This window comes from Ruditapes philippinarum, unplaced genomic scaffold (assembly GCF_026571515.1).
Source record: "Ruditapes philippinarum isolate M1 unplaced genomic scaffold, ASM2657151v2 ctg440_1_1_1_1, whole genome shotgun sequence".
Lineage (NCBI taxonomy): Eukaryota > Metazoa > Mollusca > Bivalvia > Venerida > Veneridae > Ruditapes > Ruditapes philippinarum.
The window spans coordinates 12501-19172 of record NW_026864080.1 but is presented as its reverse complement, the minus strand read 5'-3'; positions in this window follow the sequence as shown (position 1 = coordinate 19172).

The window sequence follows — 6672 nt, the reverse complement described above, 5'->3', positions numbered from 1 at the left end:
TTTTTGTGTACAAGATGAACATAATTTTCACTCATACAAGAGAAAAATTGTTGACAATCTTGTGGGAACAAGGGCATTCACTATCAACATTAATTTTGATTGCATACAGAACTGTGGACATCTGTTGATACAAACTGAGGTCAGTTTTGGACATACATGGAATTATGTGACTTTAGTACAGCCCTTTCCCCAGGAATTTTGCATGGCACAGGGGCAAGTTTTCGCGAGAATGGGTGTGGGAGGGGGTAGGACCCCTGTCCAACGTTCGAAATTTTTTTACTATTTTTATGTTTGCTACATCAAAATCTACTGTATTAAAGAGTCTTTATAAACAAAAAAGATACCAGATAAATGTAACATTTTAACAATTTATTACACTGTAATCATAAAATCAAGAAAACAACACAATGAAAAAAAAAATCATTTTATAAACTATATAAACATTAACTGTCTCTCTTCACAGTCACTCTTCACTGTTTATAACAGATTGTCTTTCTTTAAATTAGTGTGGACATCAATGTAGAAACAAAACAAGATGCTGACCCTTTGAGAAAAAAAACAACAGCCTTACAGATGTCTCACTAGGATTTTCAAAATAGGAGTTCTGCGACTCCCCAGCCAAAAAAGTAGGAGTCTCAAATAATGTTGACTATGCTAAGCCATCTTTGCTGCATTTATGCAATTGATGTATATGATGAATAAACAGAATAAGGGGTGAGGGAGTCAGAATTTGAACAGAGAAATAAGCTTATTTAGGAAAATGGTAATACTCCCAAATGGGAAACACTGTACTCCCAAATGGGAAACACTGTATCATAAAAAAGTGATTGAAAATATCTGATATTTAATTTCTTATACCCAACATCTTCAGACCATTATGCTGTTTTCGTCCTGATAATACCCTCCACACCCCCCACATAAGTATGTAATATTGGCAAATATCTCCATCTCAACTAATATAAGCAATACCTTAAGTAATTTAAATTCTTATTTCATGCTTTCCAGTGTTTTATTGTAATATATCAGATGATTATATTCTGATAAACCACTAGTGAAATTTATAAAATATAATTTTCACTGTAGCCGGACTATATCTGAATGCGGATGAAAAGAAAATTAAACTTAATGGAAAAAACAGGCAGAAATAAATGCCGTCATACGTAAATTTTGCTTCTTTAGGAAAATAAGTCAATGTCACCATACATCATGTTAAACATGTAACAAAATTAGAGAAATTTAACAGAACTATATTTCAAAATTAATGATGTGACGTCATGATGTGATGACGTCACAAAGGAGAATGCGCGACGTTACGCGGCAAAATCAGTAAAAAAATACTTAAAATCACTTAAAAAGCATGAAATAAAAAGAAAATTTATTTGCTTTACATATAAGATTGAAATATATTTCATTCGTGAACACCAGCTATTATATTTTCACTCGTGGCTACGCCACTCGTGAAAATATTGCATCTGGTGTTCACTCAGTGAAATTATATTTCAATCTTACATGCAAAACAAACAAATATCCTCTATATAAACTACATTTTAAGTGTTATTACACACATTTTAACAAAACAAAGCTTCATTTTGGTTACCTTTTTTTAATTATAAAAAGTGGCATCGCGAAAATATGTGACAAATGAAATTTTGTCTGTTTCCTGCAAAAACATTCACATTTCTAGTTGTTGTCGATTTTGATTAAATCAGATTAAATATTTTTTTATTATTTTAAGATAGATATTCATCCGCTATTTCAAGATGCATCGTAAAACAAAAATTTAAAATTGGTAATTTACGGCAAAATTTAACGTTGCTGATGTAACTTTTTGAAGAGACTGGTTCTTTAACAAATTTCTTTGCATCACTGGGAACTTATTATCAAACAGCTCATTGTAATTTTAGCTTCTTGAAATTCTATTTGAACATGAGGACTGACGGTAACGAAATATATATTGGACAACTTGATTTTTATTCAGCCATGACCCGAGGACTGACGGATTCTTGCACAGACTGATTATTAATTGCACCCTGTAAACAACCTGTAATTTTAATCCGATTCTGCAAGTGCTATACAAATTTGTAAACAGGGATCGGAAAAATCAAGAGCTGCGGTGACTTTTATGGCACAGCTGTGAGATTGATTTGGAGATTAAGGCACAGCGGGAGCGCGGTGCTTAAAGCGCCTGGGGAAAGGCCTGCAGTATGGTGGTTATATGTTATACAGTGATGTTGAATGTAAACACTAATATTTTCTTGCAGATCAAACTGATGTTTCCGTTAGTTTTACCCATGCCGGTAATTTTATGTGGCATGGGGGAGCCAGATCGTGTTGCGTGCTATATAATGGCTTCATTTTAGTGCGTTTTATCAATGAACCACATTAAAATTACTTCACTTTGATGTATTTAAGAATGAAACTGCATGCGTAGGATGATGTAATTTCACCGTTATGAATGAAGTTGTCGCCCCCAAGCTCAAGCCCTGTGTGATAAGCCCAATAGGGCATTTTAACCAGCCTGTTGTTTTAGTTAGACTATTTGAAGAATTGGGAGAGCTATTTTACTCACCCAGGCATCAGTGTCGGTGTCACACTTTGGTTAAGTATTTGCATGCAAATTTGTATCTCCAAAATTTCTGAAGGAATAGGTTGAAACTTCACAAACTTATTTGAGAACATAACAGGTCATAATCTAAGGCCTGTAACTCTAATATGGATTTTGACAGAACTATAGCCCTTTTTGTAAAGGCCACATTATCTAGACTCTAAATGTTTTACTACTAAGCACTGAGAGCGCACTGCCCTTGATAACCCTTTACCTCATATAGACTTGTTTTGATGGCTTTTCGCCCCCCCCCCCCACAAACTCCAAAATTAGGCAAGGCGCAGTTATGTTTTTTTTGCACTGCACTTCTATTTAATGAGATCTATCTATCTATAAAGTTTCCTGATGATATCTCTTATAGTTTCAGAGTTATGTCCCGGGTAAAATTCAAAGTGTAAAAATGAACAAAGGGCAATAACTCCAAAAATTAGACAAGGCTTTGTTTAGGTTCTTTAAGCATTGCAGTTCTATCCAATGATATCTATCTACCTACAAAGTTTCATGTTGATATCTCTAAAAGTTTTAGAGTTATGTCCAGGACAAAAGTAAACAAGAGGGCCATGATGGCCCTAGATCACTCACCTGACCCATCAAACTCATCCAAACAATTACCTAGACAAGCATTCTGACCAAGTCTCATGACAGGTGAGTCAAAAATGTGACCACTACAGTATTAACAAGGATTATCCATATTTGAGCAGTGTGACCTAGTTTTTTACCCAGGTGACCCATATTCAAACTTGACCTAGAAATCATCAAAACAGGATTCTTGGATCAAAACAGTAGCAACTAGAGAGTTTACAAGATTTTTCTATTTTTACCTCCGGTGACCTAGTTTCACATGCGATTTTGAACTCATCCTAGCAATTACCTAGACAAGCATCCTGACCAAGTTTGATGATAATTGAGTCGAAAATGTGACCACTAGAATGTTAAAAAGGTTTTTCCATATTTGGGCGGTGTGACCCATGTTCGAACTTGACTTAGAAATCATCAAATCAAACTTTAAGATCAATTTACAGGATATTTGGATCACAACAGTAGCCACTAGAGTGTTAACAAGATTTTTCTATTTTTAGCTCCTGTGACCTAGTTTTTCATCCGAGATGACCCATGTTCAATTTAATCCCAGCAATGACCTAGACAAGTTTCCTGACCAAGTTTGATGACAATTGATTCAAAATTGTGACCTCTAGAGTGTTAACAAGGTTTTTCTATTTTTAGCTCCGGTGACCTAGTTTTTCATCCGAGATGACCCATGTTCGAACTCATCCGAGCAAGTACCTAGACAAGCATCCTGATCAAGTTTGATGACACTTGTGTCAAAAATGTGACCGCTAGAGTGTTATCATTTGAGCTATCACCTAGACAAACATCCTGACCAAGTTTGATGATGATTGAGGCAAAAATGTGACCTTTAGAGTGTTAAAAAGGTTTTTCTATTTTTAGCTCTTGTGACCTAGTTTTTCATCAGAGATGACCCATGTTTGAACTCATCCGAGCTATCAACTAGATAAGCATCCTGACCAAGTTTGATGATGATTGAGGCAAAAATGTGACCGCTAGAGTGTTAACAACTAAATGTGAACGGACGACGGACAATCATCGATCCTAAAAGCTCACTCAGGTGAGCTAAAAAGTAAAAATAAACAAAGGGCAATAACTTCAAAATAAGGCAAGGCAGAGTTATGATTCTTTAACACTGCACTTTTACCCAATGAGACCAGTTTCATGTTGATATCTCTTATAATTTTAGAGTAATGTCCCGGACAAAGTTCAAAGTGTCAAAATGAACAAAGGGCAATAACTCCAAAATTAGGCAAGACAGAGTAACGGTTCTTGTGCACTGCAAACCTTATCAATAAGATCTATCTATCTGCAAAGTTTCATGTTGATAACTCTTATAGTTTTAAAGTTATGTCCCAGGTAAAATTCAAAGTGTAAAAATGAACAAAGGGCAATAGCTCCAAAATTAGACAAGGCTTTGTTTAAGTTCTTTAAGCATTGCAGTTCTATCCAATGATATCTATCTACCTACAAAGATTCATGTTGATATCTCTAATAGTTTTAGTTATGTCCAGGACAAAAGTAAAAAAATAAAAATAAACAAAGGGCAATAACTTCAAAATAAGGCAAGGCAGAGTTATGATTCTTTAGCACTGCACTTTAAAACTACAAAGTTTCATGTTGATATCTCTTATAATTTTAGAGTAATGTCCCGGACAAAGTTCAAAGTGTCAAAATGAACAAAGGGCAATAACTCCTAAATTAGGCAAGACAGAGTTACTGTTCTTGTGCACTGCAAACCTTCTCAATGAGATCTATCTATCTGCAAAGTTTCATGTTGATAACTCTTATATAGTTTTAAAGTTATGTCCCGGACAAAGTCCAAAGTGTACAAATAAACAAAGGGCAATAATTCAAGTATTAGGCATGGCAGAGGTATGGTTTCTTGTGCACTGCAAACCTAATCAATGATATCTATCTACCTACAATGTTTCATGTTGATACCTCTTATAGTTTTAGAGTTATGTCCCGGACAAAGTTCAAAGTGTAAAAATAAACAAAGGGGAATAATTCCAAAATTAGGCAAGGCAGAGTTATGGTTCTTGTGCACTGAACACTTACCCAATGAGATCTATCAACCTACACAGTTTCATGTTGATACCTCTTGTTGTTTCAAAGTTATGTCGCGGACAAGAAAGCGGACGGACGGACGGACGGACTCACAAAATGATACTTATGTGACTTTTCCTTTGATCTTTTTGGCCATTTTTAGTCACACAAGGCTTAACAAGAGCACCGCTAGGTGGAGCATTATATGTACGAAAGTGATTTTTTTTTTTAGTAAAGATGAAGCATTTGTAAGATTAAATAAAGTATTACCTCATTCACAAAACAATCCTCCTTTGAAGTTTCAATATTGTGGTCCAAATTGAACTTAAGTTATGCCCCGGAAACTGTTTTCAGTTCTAAGGTAATAGTGACCTTGACCTTTGACCTTGTGACCCTAAAACCAATAGGGGTCTTCTACCCAATATGGACAATCATCCTATCAAATTTGAACACTCTGGGCCAAATGGAACTTAAGTTATGCTCAAGAAACTGTTTTCAATTTCTATTTAATAGTGACCTTGACCTTTGACCTTGTGACCCCAAAATCAATAGGGGTCTTCTACCCAATATGGACAATCATCCTATGAAGTTTGAACACTGTGGGCCAAATGGAACAAAAGTTATGCTCCGGAAACTGTTTTCAGTTTTAAGGTCATAGTGACCTTGACCTTTGACCTTGTGACCCCAAAATCAATAGGGGTCTTCTACCCAATATGGACAATCATCCTATGAAGTTTGAATATTGTGGTCCAAATGGAACTTAAGTTATGCTCCGGAAACCAAATTGCTAACGACGGACGGACGCCAGGGGGTATTCTTTCGGGCATATAAAAAAAGAGACACAAGTAAAAACGGAATGAATAGGATCAAAGAGAATTTACTGTTACCCATTGTTCTCCAAGTCACACAAGTACCCTCTGGGTTCGTACAGAACAGACGAAGGATGGACGGACGACAAGGCGGCGACTATATGCTCCACCGTAATTTTTCAGGGAGCATATAAAGGTACAACAAGGGGGTTGCTGGGGTTTAAAGGGTGGCAGGCCCCCTCATCACGAAGAAAAAAATTTAGACATGTAACAGGCTAAAATGGCCTCAGGTCGATTGTAAGGGTAACGTGTAACCAACGCTGAAAAGCCTTTCACTCTATCTCAGTCCATTGAGAATTTGCAGTACTTTGAAATCAGTTTTGATGGAAAAAACAATGCAAAATAGTGATTTTTTGGCAATTTTGAGACGTCCCCCCATTGCCATGGTAACAGGAAAATTTAAGATTGAGCATGCTGGCACAGGGGCTATGGTCCAGTCAACATTTGTGCCAAGTTTCAACAGTAATTGAAGCATTTTTCATAGTTTCATAGCAGTTTGAACTTGTAACAGGAGGCTTTTCAATGAAAACGGCCATTTTTCACACAATATGCTCATGAAGTAAAGGGTTAATAGATAAAGTA